The 23808-nt window shown below is 45.7% G+C and overlaps 1 protein-coding gene and 1 long non-coding RNA gene across 2 annotated transcripts in view; one reads left to right on the forward strand and one right to left on the reverse strand.

The window, feature by feature from the left end:
• Positions 1 to 23808, reverse strand: part of Arsb (arylsulfatase B) — a 170335-nt gene that overhangs the window by 105047 nt on the left and 41480 nt on the right. The gene's annotated exons all lie outside the window — the stretch shown is intronic.
• LOC128113692 (uncharacterized) lies at positions 223 to 5891 on the forward strand. The gene is made up of 2 exons (XR_008219592.1): positions 223 to 2750; positions 5684 to 5891. It is a non-coding gene; the product is annotated as an uncharacterized LOC128113692 (long non-coding RNA).

Below are 23808 nucleotides of genomic sequence, written 5' to 3' on the forward strand. Positions count from 1 at the left end.
GAGGCAGGCGGATCTCTGTGAGTTCGAGGCCAGCCTGGGCTACCAAGTGAGTTCCAGGAAAGGCACAAAGCTACACAGAGAAACCCTGTCTCGAAAAACCAAAAAAAAAAAAAAAAAAAAAAGAAAAGAAAAAGAAAAAAAGAAAAGAAAAAAATCACACAGTCCAATCTTAGCTCGGCTTCTTTTGCTCAGCATGATGTGTTGGCAAGCCCTCCATGCTCATGGGTGTGGTAAGCATTCCTCCTGTGCAGTGGGAAGCCCCACACTTGTTTATCCATCCACTAGTTAGTCACAGAAAACTTCTGTGGTTTTTATCCGTTATCAATAAAGTTGGATTGGACATGTAGCTCAGTGGTAGAGCACCTGCTTGGTATATGCAAGGCCCTGGGCTCAACTCTAAGCACTGAAAGAAAATGCTACAAACATAAAGTATAAATCTTAAATTAAAAAAAAATCTTTTGAGACAAGATTTTTATGTATCTTAGCTTGGCCTCAAAGTAGACAGTCAAGGATGACCTTGAACTTCTGATACCTCTACCTCCACTTAAGCTCTGGGATTGCAGGTAGACACTACCATACTTGTTTGGTGTGGTGCTGGGGACCAAATCCAGGGTTTCACGCTGCTTGTACATGAAAGGGGCTACATCCTCGGCCCCAGGGTTTCAATTTTACAGAACGGTTTCATTTCTCTCGGCAGAGGCAAACAAACAGGCATTTTGTTTCACTGGTTCTCAGCAACTCATGAATCGGGTACTGTTTTCCTGTAGTTTATTGTATAGGTTTCTCTTTTCTGTACATGGACCTTGTGGTTGATCTAATGTGCACCCCAATAAACTTATCTGGGGTCAGAGAGCAGAACAGCCACTAGATATAGAGGCCAGAAAATGGTGGCACACCCACCTTTAATCCTAGCATTCCGGAGGCAGAGATCCGCCTGGATCTCTGTGAGTTCAAGGTCACACTGGAAACAGTCAGGCATGGTAACAAGAGCCTTTAATCCCAGGGAGGATGGCAGGAAGCAGAAAGGTATATAAGGAGTGAGGACCAGGAACTAGAGCTGGTTAAGCTTTTAGGCTTTTGAGCAGCAGTTCAGCTGAGATCCATTCGGATGAGGACACAGAGGTTTCCAGTCTGAGGATATTGGCAAGGTGAGGTTGGCTATGGCTTGTTCTGCTTCTCTGACCTTCCAGCATTCACCCCAATAACTGGCTCCAGGTTTGTTTTTATTAATAAGACCATTTAAGATTCGTGCTAGAGGACCTTTCATTAAATTCCCAATGTCTCCAGTCATGGCTCCTTCATTCTATTTTCTGTACCAATACTTCTTTACTCTGGGAAAGCTAACAACATGACGATCCTTTTTAACCCCCACCTTTCACAGTGTATCATTCCCACGGTTCTTTCCACTGTCATCTTTATTTGGGCCACTGAAATACATTCTAGATTTCAAGCACAGTTCCCAGTTGTCAGAAAAGTTCCATTGGTTGACTCAAGTTGCTCATCGATTTGGTTGCAGCTCCCATTGCTCTACCGAGAAGTAGGGTTTTCTACAAGAGAGTGCCGTCAATGCCTGCCTCAGGTTTCACGGGCCAGAGCTTGAGAGACAGAGGAGACGGAACCAATGCAAGGAACTCGGCCCATCACAGGAACTAATAAAATCCCGAGTTCATTCCTCATCTGCCATTTGCCCTTCCGAAGTCTCCGCTAGTCCACTCTTCTGCATCACCCCGTTTTCAGTTTGCCTGACTTACTCCATCTCAGCTAGCTGGGGAAGGCCGTGCCACGGTGTGAATGAGAACAGGCCGAGGGGACTTGTGATGTCGGCCTCTGTTTTAAAGCCTGTGTCCGAATGAACGAGGTGCGCCGTGTAAGGTAAGAATTAAAGAGAACACAGCGACTTGAAAGGCCCTGATTAAAGGCCTGCTAGGCCACACGGCTTAAGTTAGTGTTGTGGCCACAGAAGAGACAGGTTTAGTATGCGGCTCCTGCTCTCCAGGAACCCAGCTATGGGAAGCCTGGCCCAGGGGAAATGCATGGCTACACACAGTCAAAAGTCAACAAGGCTACACAGGAAGAGGAGGAGGAGGAGAGATGGGAGCTGGGGTAACATGCAGGCCAGGCAGCTCCGTGCTGGACCTTCATGGAGACCAAAGGCATATTCCACTGGGGCCAAGAGACCTTGACAGGGTAATTATTTTTCTCCAGATGGTTTTGTCATTTTAAAAAAATTATACAGTGAGATTATTTTCCTAAAAGGAAACCAAGAGGCGGCTCCTGAGGGCATTTCTTATTACTCCTGACCCTGCTCGAGAGCCTTCCCATCTTTGCACATGGTAGACAGGGTTTCAGGGACCTTGACTCGGGGTGGGGAAGAGTGGCCCAGCTGTGAAAAAGTGAGTCATGGCATCTTCACTAGGGAGTCTCGAGTTACCGGGACAGGGCTCAGCGACCACTGTCACTCAGCAGGCTGCCGGCACCGCTGTGTACTTTAGCTGAGTTCAAGCATTTGGGAGCTCATTTCTCATATTATATCTGGGTTTACTCCTACCAGTCACAGTCTCTTCATCCTAGGAGAGAATCTATTATGTAAAAACCCACTCTTTGTTAAGCACATGGAAGGTCCTCATGGAGAGCCCTGGCTAGAAAAAGCCGGCCCCACGGGGGAGAGGCCATGGCTAAACCTTTGCGCAGATGGCCAGCAGGAGCGGAGGCGGCCAGGCCCACTGTGACTTTTCCCTCGCAGCTGTGTGGTAAGCAGCTACACTGCTGATTTGACAGCTGAGGGTCTCTCTAGCTTTAAATTCAGGCATGGAAGCAAATGTTTCCAAATGCTGAGCAGACAGGGAGAGTAAAGGACCCGGGCTGGGTCTGAGCCCACAGTGGCCTTGCACTGTGATCCTAAGGGGGTGGGCTCTCTGCCGACATGGGCGTCAAGTGTGGCACAGAAACCAACCTGACAGATCCCATGGGTTCTTCCGTAACATATATCTTTGCTTCTGTCTAGTAAGGCTTTGTGCCCGGGTCCTGATTTTTCTTTTCTGCTGCTCAAATCCACACTTCACGCTTGCCCAGCCATTCTGGGTCACGTCCGAATGTCAGGACTATGAATGCATCACACTTGCGCCTTTTCGGGGTTTTGTCTGGAACTCTCCTTTGTGCTGTAAAAGACCTTGTGTCCTCTGACCGCGCCCCCCCTCCCCATTCCCACCCCCACCCCCCATTTGGCCTGCTGCTGGGACTGTATTCTGTCACTTATCTAACATAAAATAAACAGAGCAATCTGGAGCTAATTTAAGTAGTTTACCATATCAGGATACAGCTGGGAAAGATTTTAAGAGAGGGCTGAACAGGAACAATAGCGCTCTGAAGTGGAGCCCCCGCGCAGGCAGCGAGCACACAGGAAGGCAGTTGCAGACAGCCTGGCAGACAGCTGTCAACCACTCCAATAACAATCCCCGAAGCCAATGAAAACGGGCAGGCTCGGTGCAGGCAGCTCGGCCGGAACACCGACAGTGAAAACAAGGGATTATAGGACGTTCTGACTTCATGGCTAGGAGTGTCAGGGCCACCTGTCTCTCGGGAGCCCTTCAGCAGGGCTCCTGACCAGGGAGGCCTGAAAGGCGGATTGCAGATGAGACCTTTCATTTCTCTACAACACCGGCCAAGATTTTTTTTTTTAGATGCGTGCATACATACTGGCTTTATCCTGACTTATGAATTCAGCAAGGCCCACAGCGGCACATCTGGTTTTGACATCAATTTCTTCTACTCCGCACGATGGTTGAGTTTTTAACTCTTTGGGGGGCCTCTGGCTAGACCTTAAATTTCCTGGTGCGACTTGACGGAGGTGAAGGGGGCTTGAGGGAGTTAAACAAAGCTGTGTGCTGTTCTTGAAAGAACTTGTGAACGCTTTATATTAAACCAAGCCAAAAAAAAAAAAAAAAGGAAACCACTTTGAGTCAGTCAAGCTCTTGACAAAAGTCCAGCCAATCAGGGGTGCTCTGAGGCAGTAGAGGGGTCCTGCAAACGATGGAATCAGACGCTTGGAGACCTGACTTTGTCAACTCTTACCACCAGGCCAAGGCTTCTGGGTCAGTTTCTTCACCTAAACCAGGTGACATTATCCCCCATTCCATCACTTAATTTCTGACATATGCTCATACTTTCTCCTTCCAGAAAGTGCTGGATTTAGTGAAAATTCCCCTCTGACAAGAGTAACTTCTAGGTCTGTTGTGGAAAAACTCCATTTGTTTCAAAGTCATTTTAAAAAGGTAACCTATACCTGCTGTCCTAAAACCTATACCTGCTGAATGACATCCGGGAGGCTCAACAGAAAATAACCCAGCTCGGAAAAAGAAAAGAAATAAAGGTTTTATTAGTGACCATTCTCTCCATTTTATATCATGTCTATCACATCAGAGTAGATCACTGAAAGAACAGTTACTCATGTTTCCATAACAGAAGCTAAGCCTAAAATTTCACTGTATAAATAAGTTTTTGAAACAGAAGGCAATATGAAAACTTCTTCCAAGCAAAAGGATAGGAAGGCTGGAAAATATTTCTTTAAACAATGTAACATCCGGGGCTGGAGAGATGGCTGGGCAGTTAAGAGCATGTACCGCTCTTCCAGAGGACCCACATTCAGTTCCCTGCACCCACACTGGGCAGCTCACCGTCACCTGTAATTCCAGCTCTACAGGATCCAACATCCTCTTCGGCACTACAGACACTGCAGGCATATCCATACACCCAAACACAGACACATACACTGTGCTGGATAGTTTTATATCAACTTGACACAGCTAGAGTTATCTGAAAGGAGGGAACCTCAACTGAGAAAATGCCTCCTTAAGATCCAGCTATAAGGCATTTTCTTAGTGGTTGATGGGGGAGGGTCCAGTCCATCGTGAGTGGGGACACCCCTGGGCCGGTGGTCCTGAGTTCCGTAAGAAAGCAGGCTGAACAAGTCATGAAGAGGAAGCCAGTAAGCAGTGCTCTTCCATGGCCTCTGCATCCGCTCCTGCCTCCAGGTTCCTGCCCTGTTTGAGTTCCTGTCCTGACTTCCTTCAGTGATGAACAGTGCTATGGAAGTGTAATGCAATTTGCTTTTTGTCAAGGTGTTTTTATCACAGCAATAAGAACCCTAACTAGGATATATATGTACACATAATTTAAATTAAAATATATATTTAAAAATGTAGCCGGGAGGTGGTGGCGCACGCCTTTAATCCCAGCACTCGGGAGGCAGAGCCAGGCGGATCTCTGTGAGTTCGAGGCCAGCCTGGGCTACCAAGTGAGTTCCAGGAAAGGCGCAAAGCTACACAGAGAAACCCTGTCTTGAAAAACCAAAAAAAAAAAAAAAAATGTAACATTCAGTTAGGCTTGATGGCACAAGTCTGTAATCCAAGTACTAAGGAAGTGGAGGCAGGAAGATCATAAATCTAAAGTCATCCTAGATTATATAATGAGTTTGAGACCAGCTTGGACTACATGAAACGAGAGAGAGAGAGAGAGAGAGAGAGAGAGAGAGAGAGAGAGAGAGAGAGAGAGAAAGGGGGGGACACATCCCTCCTATTTGTAAACCACATCAGCTCAATGATTATTTCAAAATAATATCATCACTTTAAAATTAAAAAAAAAAAAAAAACAATCCAACAGTCTGAAAACCCAATTTTTTTTCCAGAAAAATGCTCAAACAGTAGCATGTAGAATTACCCAGAAGATTGCCGAAGCATGGATTAGAGTCCCACTTCAAGGGCCTCTGGCCCAGGGAAGAGACCAAGGATTTATCTTTCTCACAAGTTCCCAGAGATGCTGGTATTGCTGCTCCTGGGACCTTACTTGGAGAATCACTGACCCAGCGGGAGATTAAAGGCAATGCTTTGAAGTTACCACTTACGTTCTGTACCTTTGTTACTGCTTTTCTGAACTGCTGATCAAGTGTGGCTGAAACAGAGGGGTACCGAAGTCAATGAAGACTATCCAGAAAAGGCACACCTAAGAAAACAGCAACCCTTTAACTCTGACGGCTATAAAATTATCAAAGTAGCTCCATCCTGTGTGTGGTAATGTACACCTGTAATCTCAAGAGGTTGAGAGAGGTTATCATCAAGTTCACACAGCCTGGACTGTTCTCTCTCTCTCTCTCTCTCTCTCTCTCTCTCTCTCTCTCTCTCTCTCTCTCTCTCTCTCCCTTCTTCCCATTCTCTCCCTCCCTCTGTGTCTCTCTGTCTTTCTCTCTCCTTGCCCCCACTCTTACACAAACACAAACACACACACACACACACACACACACACCCTCTAAAGAGTGAAACTGCCCTGACTTCAGAATGAAAGGGTAAGGCACAGGGAGGATGTTAGAGCAGTGAGTCCCTGAATCCAGCCCCCCAGCCCACGTTCTCATTCTGGCTACACTGCGGAGTCATGTGAGCGGTGGTCAGATCTTAGGAGGGGTTTCCCAGAGGACTTGGAAGACTGTAATCATGCCTAGCCAGTGCTCTGCCCTGCAGAAAAGAGGAAGTGTGGGCTCATGGATAGACAGCTTGTATGTGTGTGCGTGTGGGGGGGGGGGGGTGCAGAGCTTTGAATTCTTAACACTGGACCACAGAATCACAAAGATTATCTAAGAGATCAACACGAAGATGATAAGGCCTAGTTAAATGGTATGAGAGGGGCCGTGCAGGGTTAGCAGCAAAGCCACAGTCATACTGTGGTTGCTGAAGCCCATCCCAATCTCCACCATTGTATTTGACTGTAATTACAGCGACAATAAAATGAATAAAGGAGATATCTGGGCGAGTTCTAAAACAAATCTCAGCAGACAACAATAAGGTCAACCATCATTTTTGAGATCCCAAAGGTTTCATCTGAAATATCCATTTTAAGAACCCGAGGAATCACTGTAGATTCTATTAATTTTGACCCCTCCAATGGCAGCAGATCTTCACCATCTATGACGTACCTGGGTCTAGTGAGTGGGGACCCGCACGACTGTGACCCAGATACTGTGACTGTGAAGAATTAGTGGTCCGCACTCCAGCCCCCTCCGTCCCTCTCCAGAGGGCTCTCTGTCAACCTCCACTGACAATCACCACATCTCTCCGAGAGGGGCTTGCCGGGAGAAAAGTACGGCCATGGAGTCATCCAGGGGATGCCTATAGTTTCTCTCAGACTTTGAGAGACTCAGAGCAAGTAAAAACTATGTTTAAAGCTGTGTCTTCCACGTGGCTCTCATCATAGGGTTTTGGCCCACAGGAAAAGGAAGGACCTGTCGGTTTTATCCACGGGAAGTAAGAAGAGACAGTCTGTTTCAGGGAAGATCAAATAAACAGTTTTTGCTGTGATGATTTCAGGTTTACCAGCACAACAGATGCATCAAAAGGTACAACACACCCCCAAACCCAGAAAGAGTGACACTTCACTCAGCTGGACAACTCAATGGCACAGCCAGTGAGGAGGGCTGCTCTGAGCTCATGACACGGAGTAGAGGACATTTAGGGGACCTCCAGCCATTGACTAAGAACCTTGTCCTCTTGGGATTTTTTTCATAACCATACTGTCCATCTCTATTTGCCGGCCAGGAAACAAACATGCAATCAGAAACGATTTTTGCATGTATATGTGTGCATGCCGTATGTGTACACATGTGTGCTCAGGTATGCTGTAAGCCGTAAAAATATACAAAGTGGGATTTCAGCTGATTGTGACAAAGCTAATACCTGGAAGAAGCCAAGGGCCTTCCAGAGGTCAGGCTGAGGCTCAAGGAGCCTTGGTGATATTTGGCTTTTGATTATCAGCCGTTTCCTGCTGTGAGTTTCTTGTACGCTATTGTAGCTTTTCCATCATTTATTGGGCACCATTTCCCCTCTACTAAAGGAATATTTAGATAACTTTCTGCGCTGACAGCTGTGCACAGCCAGAACCCCAGTTCAAGCCTCCCTGTAATTACAGTCATTGGCAGCATCCGGCCAGGTCCAAACCCCGGACGGAGGAAAGTATCTTATCAGAGATACCTCTGTACTCTCTAAGAACAGACTTAAGTGTCCAGACTACCTGCTTGAGAAGGCCTGGCGGATGTGCCAATTAAGCTTTACTTCCTCCTTTCCCAAACCTTACCTCTAGTTCCAGATCTCCCTTTAACTATCACCAGAGGCATCTAGCTGTACACAGGTTGCCTAGCGACTGAACACACCTTCTCCCACCCTGCAGAAAAAATGGCAGATAGCTTGGACAGATAGGAGCCACAGGAAAAAAAGAAGGCAGTTTTATTTTCTCTTATTGACCTAGCAACTTACAGATTTTTAACATTTTCTACCAATCACGTTTAAGACTATAGTTGAGCACATAGGATCCCTCTTCTTAGATATTACCCGAATTTAGCCTTTAGTTAATTCATTAGTCACTTCCCTTTTGGGTTGCAAATGATAATTAACAATTACTGTCCCTCTGTGTGATTCTTATCACCCCTCCGTTTGACCCTGGAAGCCTGGTGGTCACTGCCTGAGGAAACTCTTACCTGCCCTTATAACCACACAAGAATTCAAGCCTGGTGACCTTGCTCGACCAGGCGATTGCTATTGTTTGGGTTTATAACTGGACTCTGGACAGACTTGGGGGGAACAGAGAGATGGAGAACAGGGAGGAACAAGGAGGATTTTGACCAGAGAGTACGTGTGGACGAGATGGAAGATGAGGAAGAGTCAGATGGGAAGTACTAGCTGGGTAAGAAGAAGATGAGAAAGGACCTAGATGAGGCAGATAAGATAGAACTTAGTGGGAGCAGTAGATGAATATAGAGAAAAATCAGGAAGAAAGGAGCTAAAAGAGAATAGAAGCTTGTAGAGAGAGAACTGACTCAGAATAATAAAGTGTATGGACTAAGAAGTTTCGTGTACACAGATTCATTTCTTTTCATCAAAGATTAGTTATCAGCTGGTTGTAGATTCTTCCCGGACGAGGGGCTGGACTGCCATAGTCCCGGATACAGGTACATACGTGTGCATGTATGTGCATGTGCATGTATGTGCATGTGCATGTATGTGCATGTGTATGTGCATCGACAGGCCAGCAGTCGACGCTGGCTGTCTTCCTCATCATCTCCACTTTATTTACCGAGGTGGGGATCTCTTCACTGAATCTGGAATTCACAGATTTGACTAGTCTAGATTGCTAGTTTGCCCTCTGGGTTCCTTTGTCTCTGCCTCTGAGCACTAGGATTACACACAGGCCACAGGGCCAGGCTGGAATCCAATCTCTAGTCTTCATACTTAGATAGCAAGTTCTTTGTCCATGGAGCCGTCTCCCCAATTCTCAGGATTTTTTTTCTTTCTTTCTTTCTTTCTTTTTTTTTTTTTGTTGTTGTTTTTTGAGACAGGGTTTCTCTGCGTAACAGCTCCGGTTGTCCCGAAACTCACTTTATAGACTAAGTTAGCTCAAACTCACAATGATCCTCCTGCCTCTGCCTCCTAAGTGCTGGGATTAAAAGTCTGTGTCAATACCACCCCACTCAGAAATTCTTTTTAAGGCAGATCTGCTGAAGGAATGCTTTAAAACAGATGTTATGTTTGTTCATTTGTTTCACTGCAGGCAAGGCACACAAGTGTACCATAGCATGCATGTGGAGGGTAAAAGACAACTTGGAGAATCAGTTCTCTCTTTCTGCCATATCGGTTCTGGGGATTGACCTCAGGAACTAACTCCAGAGTGGAGGCAAATGCCCTTACCCACTGAGCCCTCTCACTGGCCCCATAAAATCCATACTTGTTTGTTTGTTTGTTTACTTATTTATTTATTTATTGGTCTTTCGAGACAGGGTTTCACTGTGTAGCCCTGGCTGTCCTGGAACTTAACTCTGTAGACTAGGCTGGCCTTGAACTACAGAAATCCACCTCCCTCTGTCTCCCAAGTGTTGGGATTAAAGGTGGGCGCCGCCACCACCTGGCATGAAATGCATTTTGACTCACAGTGAGTTTCACAGGAAGGGTGAGTCACCAGCAAACACAGACTTAGTATTCCTGCTGACCTGTTGTGCAGCGGAAGCTACCTCACTCGGTTCTCAAGTTTCCCCTACTACGACCAAACACAAGCCTATGGCTTCTATGAGTGGATTATACCACAATGAGTTAGGACCTCCTGGTTCCCATTTCAGTACAGGTGCAAAGCTGCGGATGTTCTGGAACTGAATTCCACAGCCCTGCCGGCACAGATCCATCACAATTACTCCCCAACACTACGACTAAGTGTTTATGCCAAAGTATCCTATGGAGGTACCCAAGATTTCAGCAAATAACAAACAACCACTCTCTTTGCCAACTGTTGTCACCCAAATCTTGGATTCTTAAAATGAATGCTATTGTTAAAACATGATTTTTTTATTGGTTTTCTTGTGTTGTCTTTTTAAAAGGTGGGGACAGGATACCACATATGCACTACAGCACACATGCTAGTCAGAGTCAGTTCCTGCCTTTTAGTGTGGGTTCTGGGGATCAAATTCTGGTCAAAAGTGGCTAGGCAGCTCTATCCACCTTCCCATCTTGCTGGACCTTTTTTTATTTTATTTTTTTAATCTTGGGGCTAGAACCTATGATCTTTCATATACCAGGTACATACCCCACTATTATGTTTTTAAGGAACTGTTATGTTTTAAAGGAACTGTTAATGTCAGAAGCAATCTCCCCACATGAGTTTAAATGTTTTTCTTAGGAATAACACAATTCATAATTGTCCTCTTTATCCTTTCAGTAGTTCTAACTTTCTTCTATGATCATGAATTGATTTTTACATCAGAAATATGAATAATTTGATGAAATTACTGAGATGGTTTTTAAGTGAAAGTAATTAGGAGATAGTAAGGATTTCTTCTGAGAGCTGACATTAAATCTAAATGACTGTGGTGGGGATAGAGAGGTAGCTCAGCAGTTAAGAGCACTTGTTGCTTTTGCAGAAGACATAGGTTCAATTCCCAGCATCCACACTGTAGCTCACAACTATCTGTAACTTCTTTCCCAGGGCATTCGATGCCCTCTTCTACCCTCCAAGGGTACCAAGCACACATGTGGTATATAGGTATAACATATGCAGGCAAAACTCTTTTATACTCACAAAATAATAAAGCAAATCTAAAGAAATAAACGAGGTTTATTAAAAAGTCTGATCTAAAAATTAGAAAGTATTATCAGTGGTGTTAAGTTACAATGAAGGGAGAGCCATGTCATTCAACAACCTAATATAGTAGGGACCAAGACAGACAAGGTCCCCCTCCCAAAGAGCTCAACCCTGCTGAGAGAACAGGTGTTAAACAAGGAAAAGAAGCGGGAACTAACGGCTGTGCTGAGTGCTGTGGTCAAAACCAAGCCCAGTGATGTGGGTCAGCTTTGCAGAGTAGGGAGGGGACACATCACATGACAAGCCACCACGGAAAGTTGCAAGTGCAGAGTTCCAGACAGGAAGGAGATTGAGTTGGCGGCATCAGATAGTACATATATTATACCATAGTTGCTTTTAAATTGAAAACTGTATAACTATACTCTGTTTTCTGTTGTCAAACCAATTAAACAAAGAACCACAACCTACCTCTACTTAGAGCTAAACGGCACCTCACAGTAGAGCACAGAGATGCTGTGGGCCAGAGTTCGGTCACCATTCTGCCCTTCTGCGATCTGTACCTCCATCTACCTGATTTCACTGGAATTTGCTTGTGCATGTGATAGGACACACCCCGGAAGTCCTTGCTACAGATGCGGCTATAGTTACAGGTGGCATATTAAACCACAAGTCTACGGAGAGTCAAAACTGGACACTTTCAAAGCAAAGCAGAGAGAAACAAACCAAAGCACACAACTCAAACTATTCACACACTTCCTCACGCTGGCCTGGCAGCATCCAGACACAGCTCAGAGTTCTGAGCTCTGGGTCTAACTCAAACGTAGAAACTAGACTTACTAGTAAATAGAAGCAATATCTTCTACATAGCAACTAAACATTCTATATGTAACTTTGTAGTAACAAGTTTACACACAGCCACTGATGGTGTGATTAGATATTAAAACTACCGCCCTTAATACTCCCATATATACAACCATGAGCTGTAGGAAGGGGATACACAATACAGCTTCCTACAATAGAGGTTCATTTTATGGACATTTTTAGGGGGTGTGACCATTCAGTTTACTGCTCAAAGTTTCTAATTTGGTTTTAACGGCCTATCATATATTTAGGAAAATAAGCTTATTTTTAGACTATTTCAGATGTCTGAGATGTCCCAGACAATGGTTTCCACACACTGTAGACTGTTCCTCAGTTGCTTACACCACATAGCAATCAGTCCTGTATTTTCTTTAGAGGAAAGACTCTAAATTTCATTACACACACACACACTATGAAGAACTCTCAAACCAGTATGGGTTTCCCCATAAAGTTACATCATTTGTCACAGTCTAAAAATTACAAAAGGTATAGGAAACTAGAGCAAAGGATAAGAAAAAGATTGAGTATCTGGAGACCGCCACTTATGGTATGACATTATAGTATAGTAGTAAACAATTATAACCTCAGGGGAAAAAAGTCTTCCTTTTCCTTATATTTTCTTTTTTGAGATCCTGTCTCATGTATCCCAGGTTACCTTCAAACTCACTATGTATCTGAGGATGACCCTGAACTTCTGATCCTTCTGTCTTTACCTCCTGAGTGCCGGTGTTTGCCACCACATCCAGCTCATGCAGTGTTGGGGATCAAACCCAGGGCCCCGTGCATGATAGGCAAATACTACCAATGGACTCCCATCCCCCAGCTCCCTCCTTTCACCCTTTCCTTCCCTACAGCTCTCTTTCCTTTTTCTCCACACTCCCCATCCCCCTATTTTGGAAACAAAGACTTTCTCTTAGCATAGGCTGGCCTGGAACACTCAATCCTCCTGCTTCAGCCTCCTGAGTGCTGGAATTATGAGCAAACACCTCAACACCTTTTCTTTTATGAAGATTTATTTTTACTTTTTTTAAATATGTGTGTGTGTGTGTGTGTGTGTGTGTGTGTGTGTGTGTGTGTGTGTGTGTGTAAGCGCGTGTACGTGTGCTCTGGATCACCTGAAGCTGGAATTACCTGTGGTTGTGAGTCAGGTCCTCTCCAAGTTCAGCAGGCGATTCAAGACCTTTCTCCGTGCTAAGATTTTCTATGACATCAAAGCAGCCGTGATTTATTAAACAATTCTTCCTGAGACAGTTTTAGACTCAAAGCAATTTTTTAAATCGAAAGGTCACTACCCAATAATTATCTAATTAGCGAATACATTTTTTCTCCACTCAAACAGTAATTAAAAATTACAACCGTAAAAGAGTGCTAATTGGGTTTTCATGGCAGTGTGAAGGGCCCAAGCATTTCTGTGTTCGCTCCACTGTGGATGGTTATGCTAATTACTCCTTTCTCTTTTACATGACGGCACCAATAGGAGATGTCTTGGTTCAGTGGAGGTGGCGGAGGAGAAAGAGCAGAGAGTCAAGCAAGCTTCTGGATTTCCCACACACATGAGATTTCCTACAGATGGCGTAAGGTCCGATCTGAGACAGAAGCAACAAACCCCATGCTTTCATTCGGGAGAAAGAAATGGAGGTGAGGCGGGGATGGCAAAGTATCCTTGCAGGAACATCTACTGCCATTTTAAACACCAAGTCAATGTGATACCATCACTTACACACCAGTAACCCTGTGACACCCCTGACCAGAAGAGGGTTCACGACAGGCCAAGCTTCGGGACCTCACAGTCTTTATCCCACTACATGCCTGCCTGTAGACGAATTTCTAAATGATCTTATTAAATAAGAAACACAGAGCCAAATATAGGGGTGAAAGCCTTAGAGACAGGGAAATAGTGAGAGCCACCAGCTAGCCTTAACTCACCATGCTGCCATAGCTTCCCAAGAGAGCTACTTCCTGTCTACCCAGGCTTTTATTGCCTTGCTGTTCTGCCCTCTCATTGGCTCTTAGCCCAGCTACCTCACTTCCTTGTCACTGTCTGTACAGACCTCCAGGTCTCTATGGTTGGTACTGGTATTAAAGGCGTGTATTATTAGCTTGGCTGTTCCCTAGTGTGTCCTTGAACACACAGAGACCCTTCCTGCCATGTGATCGGATTAAGGGCGTGTGCTACCACTGCCTGACTTTTGTGTTAATGGCTTGCTATTACCTCTGATCTTCAGGCAAACTTTATTTATTAACATACAAGTAAAATATCACCATGTTTCAGCACAAATAAAGTATCACCACATTTAGCACAATAAAATATCACCACACCTGCCCAATCCAAATGTCAGTGATTTGCAACATATTGATGCGTTCCCGATATGGAGAGGCTGCCATGGCTAGCAGCTAGGATGGACAAGGGTTTGGGAACACGTATGCACCCCAAATGCTCTGCAGGTGTCAACCTGGATCATGTACTCTGCAGGGTAGCTGCATCGATGAAATGCATATAAACTAACTCGTGGAAGGTATAAGAGTTCCCTTGGCCCTAAAAGAGCTCTGTGTACCTTCTAGAGCCCAGAAACCAAGGATTTTCCTACAAGGTGACCACAAAATCCTCCTGCATCTAAATTCAAAGGTCTGGCTGGTTCAGTTGCTGCTGCGTGCCCATATTCTGCCCAGTAAGCCCCAGTCCTAAGAGATTCTCAATTGTGTTTTCCACGTAAAAAGACCAGCTCCATCATTTCCCAACTCTCATAGGGTAAGAGGAAAGAACAGGGCATAGGTGCCACCTCTCCCAGATGAAGAATGGAAATGGGTAACAATCACATACTCTGGGCAAGATAGAAGTGGGGGGTAGAAACACATGTCGAGGGAATTCGGGTCTCAGAGCCAAGGGCAATGCCTGGGTGGGGCTGTGAGAACACTCTGAAGACACAGGAGAGTGGAGGAGGCACAGCCCTCAACCCCTCGGACCTTCTTTTCCTGCATGTCAGAGACGTGACCCCAAGCACTGGCCCTGCCCTGCTCCTGCACCCCTCCTCCATGCAGGGCTCCTCCCACACGGCCACTGCAGAAGTCCTTACTGAAGGGTCCTCAGGGCTCCCATCTCTGCATCTCTTCCCCCTCTCTTACCTTACCGTTCATCACACCTGCCTCTCCCTGAAGCACACGCCGTCAGATCCCCCACTGACTCCGTCACTTTTCTGCAGAGGTTTTACTTATCTATACAGCTTTGACCCTTCTCACCCCAACACTTTCTCCACTCCACTCCAGTCACAATCCTTTAAAAAAGGAACATTACAGTTATGTGTGTGTGCATGCATGCACACATATACAGTGTGTGTGTGTGTGTGTGTGTGTGTGTGTGTGTGTGTGTGTGCGTGCGTGCATGTGTGTGTGTGTGTGCGCGCGCACACGCCACAATGCATACGGTTCCAGGAACTGAGCTCAGATCATCATGTTTGGTGGCAAACGCCTTGACCTGCCAAGCCATCTTTCCAGCCCTCGCTTCATTTCAATATCAACACATCTTTGGAAAGATGATCTTTCAAAAAGCCTGGGTTCTACTGCCTCTCTTTTCTCCTTGAGTGATCTCGTCTTCCACCCTCCTATAACAATCCACTCCAGATAATTCTGAACTCCCCCCAGCCAATTTCCAGTAACTCACTCTCTGATAAACCAGGGGCCATCTTCCCAGCTCAATTCCTGTAGAACTGAGTTGTTCAAAACAGTGGCCACTGGGTGTGGCTACTGAACACCTGAAATGCGGTGAATTGAAATGGAAGTGTGCTGTCGGTATAAAATGCATGTTTCAAAAGATGGCAAAATCCTCCTTGATAGCTTCTGATGCCGATTTCTTGTTGGCGTGGTAAGTGGTATTTTTGATATATTGAATAAGAAAATATATTGCTAAAATTAGTTTCTCCTGGCTTGCTTGAGGTTTTTTTTTTTTTTTTTTTTTTTTTTGGTTTTTTGAGACAGGGTTTCTCTGTGTAGCTTTGCGCCTTTCCTGGAACTCACTTGGTAGCCCAGGCTGGCCTCGAACTCACAGAGATCCGCCTGCCTCTGCCTCCCGAGTGCTGGGATTAAAGGCGTGCGCCACCACCACCCGGCGAGTTTTTTTTTTTTTTTTTTTAACTTGGCTATGTAAGACAACTGTGGCTCACATTAATGATTTGCATTACATTTCCATTAGACAGTAATGGTCCAGGACTTCATCTTAATAACGCTTCAACTATGTGGGGGAGAGGGGGAGTTGGGGGTGGCAGTTTCAAGCCTTTAATCCCACCATCTTTTCACTGTACCTAACGGCCCTCCACCGAATCCTAGCTTCTTTCCTGCTCACATTCCAGTGCCAGCCATCACCGTGTCTTCTGTATATCATCTTGCCTCTTACTTCTCATTCTGCGGAGCAACAACCTCAGTCCCATGGATACTGGCGTATGCAGAAATCAAGTATCATTAGTATTTCTTTGGCCAAGTTTTGTCATCACTGGTTCTCTTCCTCCCGACAGCCCAGCTTGACAGCCAGCATGTCACCAGCAGGCGGCGGCGGGATGAACGGTGTTTTTAGAGGACTGACTATTAGCCAAAGGCCAGAATGATGTTCTGCCCCCTCATCTGTCTCCAGAATGAAGTTCTGCCCCCTCTCTGTCTCCAGAATGAAGCTCTGCCCCCTCTCTGTCTCCAGAATGAAGTTCTGCTCCCTCATCTGTCTCCAGAATGAAGTTCTGCCCCCTCATCTGTCTCCAGAATGAAGTTCTGCCCCCTCATCTGTCTCCAGAATGAGGTTCTGCTCCCTCATCTGTCTCCAGAATGAAGTTCTGCCCCCTCATCTGTCTCCAGAATGAGGTTCTGCTCCCTCATCTGTCTCCAGAATGAAGTTCTGCCCCCTCATCTGTCTCCAGAATGAAGTTCTGCCCCCTCATCTGTCTCCAGAATGAAGTTCTGCCCCCTCATCTGTCTCCAGAATGAGGTTCTGCTCCCTCATCTGTCTCCAGAATGAAGTTCTGCCCCCTCATCTGTCTCCAGAATGAGGTTCTGCCCCCTCATCTGTCTCCAGAATGAAGTTCTGCCCCCTCATCTGTCTCCAGAATGAGGTTCTGCTCCCTCATCTGTCTCCAGAATGAAGTTCTGCTCCCACATCTGTCTCCAGAATGAAGTTCTGCTCCCTCATCTGTCTCCAGAATGAAGCTCTGCTTCCTCTCTGTCTCCAGAATGAAGTTCTGCTCCCACATCTGTCTCCAGAATGAGGTTCTACTCCCTCATCTGTCTCCAGAATGAAGTTCTGCTCCCACATCTGTCTCCAGAATAAAGTTCTGCTCCCACATCTGTCTCCAGAATGAAGTTCTGCTCCCTCATCTGTCTCCAGAATGAAGTTCTGCTCCCTCATCTGTCTCCAGAATGAAGTTCTGCTCCCACATCTGTCTCCAGAATAAGGTTCTGCTCTCTCATCTGTCTCCAGAAGGAAGCTCTGCTCCCACATCTGTCTCCAGCAAGTTGTCTGAATCTGGAGGGTAACTTAACCTCTTTGGGGCTCAATTTCCGGTTCTATAAAACAAGGCTATTAACCTCCTAAGCTCCCCAAGTTGGTGAAGATAGAGGAAACTAGTGTGAACGTGGTTAAGAGAAAATGCTTTCGAGCACCAGTTCTCCTTGGGCCAAAAGCAGACCTGTGTGCACAGGTAGTTTGTTTTGGAAGCGATCCCAGAGAGTAGGAGTGAGCGGCCGGGAACAAACAGGGCAAAAGGAAAAAGCAGGACGAGAATGTGATGTCATCCTAGTTGGCCACTCTGCCATAGATGACCGACGTTCAGTCTCAGCGAGACCCTTATGAAACCAGGACGGAATCCATCTCAGAAGGAAGCATTAACCGGCTGGTTCCTGATAAGTAAGGGTGCCCCATGGGGACTGGCTCCCTGCACACCTAGGTTACACGTGTTAAGTCCTCCAGTGTCACAGAACAGGTGGACTCAGAGCAAGGTCTGGGATGCCCAGTGAGAAGCTGACTAGACTGTTCACCCTCCCACCACAGGAGCAGCTGGAGCACAGGAGCAGCTGGAGCACAGGAGCAGCTGGAGCACAGGAGCAGCTGGAGCACAGGAGCAGCTGGAGCACAGGAGCAGCTGGAGCATGAGCGGGAGGTAGAGAACCTCGTGCGATGGACGTTGTCTTTCCAAGTGTGGCTCCGAAATGAAAGCCCGGAGCGACTGGACGCAATCGCTTTAAGCTATGTGCCATTGTGCCAACAGGGAGAGTTAGCAATACCAAAAATTTGGCCTTGGAGTCACTGACAATACATTGTTTCTTGGTACTCAAAAGACAATGGAAAATCAAGTGTAGTGAGGTCGAGTCTGTCCAGGTGAGTGCACAGAAGAGTGAGGGCTTTTCCTTTGAATGGATGCTGCCATCTCTCAAGCCCATTTCTGTTTTTCACATAAGGAAGAACTAAGACTTAACATTCTGAGAAAGGCTTAACACCAGAAAGCTAACGTTGCATCGTTTTAAGAATCTCTAAATTTATTTAAATTTAATGCCATCTGCCCCTGTCTGCCCAGCCATGCACAGCCACAAGGCTGAGGCCTTCAACACACAGGTGCGGCTCTGAGTACCACAAGCACTCTTGTGGAGTCTACAATTTCCCCTCCTACCCTTACTCCCATCTCTCTTGCAGCAAAACCTTTACCCTACCTGCAGTGGAATGTTTGTTTCCAGATAAGCTTTTCTGTGGCCTGAAAGGGGTTCCTGAAGCCTGGACAGCCCTTATCAACCATCTCCTCCAGGGGGCGCTAGCCTCCATCCATGGAACAGCGGGATTCCCTACCTCAACCTGGACCTTTGGAACACTGAGACACCCCACCCAGAGGTTACTGCTGCAGTGCCCTCTCTGGCCAGGCAAAAAGGCCAAAGCCCAGAAAGTAACGACCGCCGTAACAGCTGCATTTGTGAATTCCGACTTTCGCCAGCTTTTCTTCCAGGTGTTTTGCATGAATTCTTTCCTTGGATCCTCCCAGTAGCCATGGTAACCTTGAGTACCATCTTGAAGATAAGAAAACTGAGGCAGCCGGTCGTAGAATGAGGGTTTGAGCTCCTGTCCCTCTGCGTCAAGAATCACTCCTGTCTCAGCAACTGTACTATGCTGTCTCTCAGCCTCGTACCCTTGACTTGACTTGGACCTGGCTTCCCACCTTCTCCCCTTCCCCAGAATGCCAAGAAGTCGAGTCTACTGTAAACAAGATTGTCCAGACCATGTAATACTGACTGGGCCTGGAGTCTTTCGGGGACATTGTATTGTTCTATCATTCATTTGGCCTGGGCCGTCTTCTTGGGTTAAGATGTAATAGGAATTCCTCGTGTTAGAACAAAGTCTGGGTTATGCGGGCCACATTCTCCGTGAAGAGCAACGTATATCCAAAGCCAAGAATAGAAAGAGAGGTTGGGCAGCTGAAGGGGGGGCAGGTACTTCAGGGAATAAGACTGAGCCTGGCTGAGACAAGAGCAGCAGGGGGCTCTACGAGCAAAATGCTGTCCTCAAACATGAACGTGAAAACACCGTGCTTTTCCAAGTGTGTTTCTTACTCCCCATACATTGTATTCATACATGGCAGAGAGAAACATCCACTGGCAATGATTTTACATGTGATGAAAGTATCCTCCCCAGACTCCATCCATCCCCCGCATCCTAAGTACTTAGGGAAACACCTTGGCAGACCGGTTGCAAGTCTGCGAGGAAAAGGCTGTTTGTGTCTGCTCTTTCCTGGATCTGCAGACATGGAACAACTTATTACCGTGACCCACGCTTGCTGATTTCTCATTTAGAGTGCTCTGCAGGAGCCCCGGCCAATGGTCACACAGGCTGTCACCAACCCACGGGAACACAGTTTCTGCATTGGCTGCCTCAGATGTAACAAGTGATCTTGCTGAGGCTTCATAATCAATTAATGTTCCAATTCTTGCTAAGATAGCACCTAAGGGATGGCCATCTAGAGAAAAGTAGCTACATTAGCTCAGAGAAAATAAATGCTATCGCTTCTCAACTATATGCAGCAAAACAGGTGACTAAACTCTTCCAGCATGTGAGCTGACAGAGCAGTAAGAAGGACATAAGGGAAGTCCCATGGCTTTGGGGGCTTGTCCTCTGGAAAAGGCAGTGGGGATGACAATTGTTTGGTTTTTATTCTGTTGGGGGTGTTGACCAAGACCAACAAATTATTTACCTCTTTCAATTTTTAGGTATTTTCTAAATGTCTATACTTGCTAAATAGCCAGTGCAGAAGCTGGCAGTGGTGGCGCATGCCTTTAATCGCAGCACTCAGGAGGCAGAGCCAGGCAGATCTCTGTGAGTTCGAGGCCAGCCTGGGCTACCAAGTGAGTTCCAGGAAAGGTGCAAAGCTACACAGAGAAACCCTGTCTCGAAAAACCAAAAAAAAAAAAAGCCGAACTTACAGAAAATAAACCCATCTAGAAGTGATCCTTATCTTTTTAGTTTTCAGAATAGCACGCTGTATTGAGAACAAAAGACACTTCAGTTCTTACACAGCCATGCCAGACTATTGTACATTTGAATGAGAATGGCCACCCCTATCAACACACTTCCTATGTGTGGATACTTGGACCCAGTTGGTGGAACTGTTTGGGAAAGACTAGGAGTGTGGCTTTGTTAGAGGCAGGCTTTGAGGTTTCAAAGCATTCCTGCTATTCTAAGCATATTCCTTCCCCATCCCACTCTTTCTCCTCTCCTCTCCCTCCTCCATCTCTGCCTCCTGCTTGCAGATTAAGATGTGAGCTCTCAGCTACTCTTGCCATCATGCCTTTGCTCCACCATCACGGACTCTAACCCTCTAAACCGTAAGCATAATTAAACGCTTTCTTTCTTTCTTTTTTTTTTTTTTTGGTTGGGAGAATCTTGTAGCCTGACTGCTAGCAGCCAGAGTGTTTCTTTATTTATACAGAATTTAATAAGCAGGGATACATTCATGATTTTCCAAAACATACTTCATATCATTTTTGTTTTGGGACGTATGTTTCACTTCCTTTTGCTCATCTTTCAGTAACTGTTAATAAACTATGACAGAACAGAGTTATCATTTCCAATCATTTCCCCTCAAGTTTTGACATCATGAATAAATAGTTATCGTTCTTACTCATTAACCGCATAACTCAATTTTTAAGAATCTAGAGGCATATGGCTGCCTGAACTCATGCTGGTACCTTTGGTTGCTTCAATGACACTAGACCAAAACAAAATCTTCAAGCTACTCTGGGCATTTTGCCATGTCCCAAGCAGTGTATCATTAACTGTTAATGGTCAGAGTGCCCAAGAAAAATCCTGAGGACAAAGCTGCTAGATTATTATCATTTTTTTATTAAAGGCCAAATGCTGTTTATTGAAGGAGGGAAGAGGTCTTAAATACAGGCTTACAGCACAATGGGAGAACCCTGGAGGGCAGAGGTTCGCTACTGATGTTTTACAATCTTGCATCTAAGCTGTTAACCCCCCATTATGCAGGATACACAGACAAGGAACTTCCCTTAAGCATTCAGGAGGGTGAAACCCAGCAGGGAATTAGCATAGGGAGGATTATCAAGGTCAAGGTCAGCAAGCAAGGCAACAGTTACCCAAAACAGGGGCCAGGGCCCTACAGGTCCCCCTTTTACTAATAAATGAGCTTCTGACTTAGGTTGCGTGGGACGTCAGCAGGTCACCTTATCCATCATGGAGACGCCTGCCCAGGCCACACAGGCGCTCTGTCTTAGGTTGGTGAGCGCCCCCCAGGAATTACCCGTCTTTGAATACTCATTATCATACAGGCTCAACTGTGTGTGAGCTGCAGAGTTAACTGCTGGCAAAGATCTCAAAGTAGCACTGGGCTTGCAATCTGTGTGTTCAACACAGAGAAGACCAACAGAGGGTCCTATCCCACCCACAGCCAGTAGGCTAAAGGCAACTGAGCCATTCCCTTCCTTAACAAGCCTTACTGCAAATTGGAGTCCTTGTAAGATGGTATCCTAAAGGCAAATGGAACTTGAGTTTATAAATTTATAATTTTTAAAGCCAATCGAAATGTATATAACTATTGAATTAAATTTATCATGCCCAATAGAATGAAAGATTAACTAACTGTGGTAGCTACTTTTGCTGCCAGGGTCTCCACTGTGCTAGCTGTAGTAAGCAATTATGAAATGGTAACCCCAGAAACAGTAGCAGTGGTGGCCGCCATTGCTATAACAGCAACAACGGCAGCAGCAATGTCAAATTCTCGTCTGGAGTGTGTGGACATTCACTGGCATGGATACAACTCCAGTAACATGAATCGCCAAGGCCCATTTTTCTTGATCTCAGCACGACTTAAGCTGGCAGCTCTTCTGGAGAATCCAACCTCGTGGCTACAGTTCCTAGGCTTACATTAATGCTTGCCAAAGCTGGCCATATTGGGCTCTTAATCCCCATTGGCATCAGAAGGGTAGAGTTTTTCATAAAGACCCAATAGGTCTGTCATGTTGGGCCTCAGCAGCAGCCACAGGGCACATTCAGTGCTCAGGAATCCAAAGAGGAACCTCATTGTCCTGAGGAAAGACATAAACAGAACCCCGGGCCCACACCAACACTAGATTGGGTCTCCTCCAAGTGCTAGTAGAAAGATCCTTCCATCGCTCCAGAGGGTGATTTGCAACAGGAGCCCTCCAGTGCTTATCTGCAGTGGATACTCCAGCAGAATCCACCGATAAACTCCAGCAGATAAAAAATTTAAAATATATAAAACAAGGGAAAGAATAGAATGTGGAGAGGAATGATGAGTCCCTAGTTCCCCCTTTTTTTTACTTTAGTAAAATGTTTGTTTTTTTTTAATAGTTCAATTTTTTCTTTTATAAGTTGTCTTGGTCGTGGTGTTTTATCACACCAATAGAAACCTGAACTAAGACATCCATGAATATAATAGCTAGAATAGAAAGCCACTTAAAATTTCAAACCATTTCTGCCACTGGTCCCTTGGGGTTTTCAATAACCTCACTACAATTGTTATTTTTATTTACAAAAGAGAAATAGTTATTTTTAATACACCCCAGAGGAAAAAAATGTTGCAGTGTATAAGAGGTACATGGTATTGACTCTGAAATGTTCCCAATATGCTCATGTATTGAATACTTGGTCTGTAGCTGGTAGCATTATATGGGGAAGCTGTGGAGCCTTCAGGAGGTGAGGCCTGGCTTGCAGCAGTCTGCTGATGGAGGCCGGCCTCTGAAGGTGGCATCTGCCTCTGCCTCGTGTCTGAGTCTCTGCTTCCCATTGATGTGATGGGGCCAGCATCAGCTACACACTTCTATCACCATGAACCACTCCACTGTGTTTTCCCCGCTACAACTCACTACAGCTCTGAAACTGCCCAAATAAATCTGTCCTCCACTGCATCATTTTTCCAGATGCTGTAGTCACAACTATGAAAAGTGAACTGATACAGCACAAATATGGAGTACTAGACTAATGTTCTTCAATTCCCTTGCTTCATAACATGCTTTCTTTCACATTTTTTTTTTTTTTTTTGATTTTTCGAGACAGGGTTTCTCTGTGTAGCTTTGCGCCTTTCCTGGATCTCGCTCTGTAGACCAGGCTGGCCTTGAACTCACAGAGATCAACGTGCCTCTGCCTCCCAAGTGCTGGGATTAAAGGTGTGCACCGCCCGGCTATTTCTTTCAGATCTTAATCATTAGCACCAATACAGTTTGAAAGTGCTCTCAAGGTCAGAGCATCCCTGTTCAGAAATCTCCTCTCTCCTCTCTCCAAGGCTGCAAAGTAAAACCTATCTGAGAGGAGGTGGAGGTGGGGGGGGGGGAAGGAAGGAAGGAAAGAGTAGA

The sequence above is a fragment of the Peromyscus californicus genome, unplaced genomic scaffold (genome assembly GCF_007827085.1).
Source record: "Peromyscus californicus insignis strain IS unplaced genomic scaffold, ASM782708v3 Scaffold_18__1_contigs__length_77618521, whole genome shotgun sequence".
In the NCBI taxonomy this organism is placed as follows: domain Eukaryota; kingdom Metazoa; phylum Chordata; class Mammalia; order Rodentia; family Cricetidae; genus Peromyscus; species Peromyscus californicus.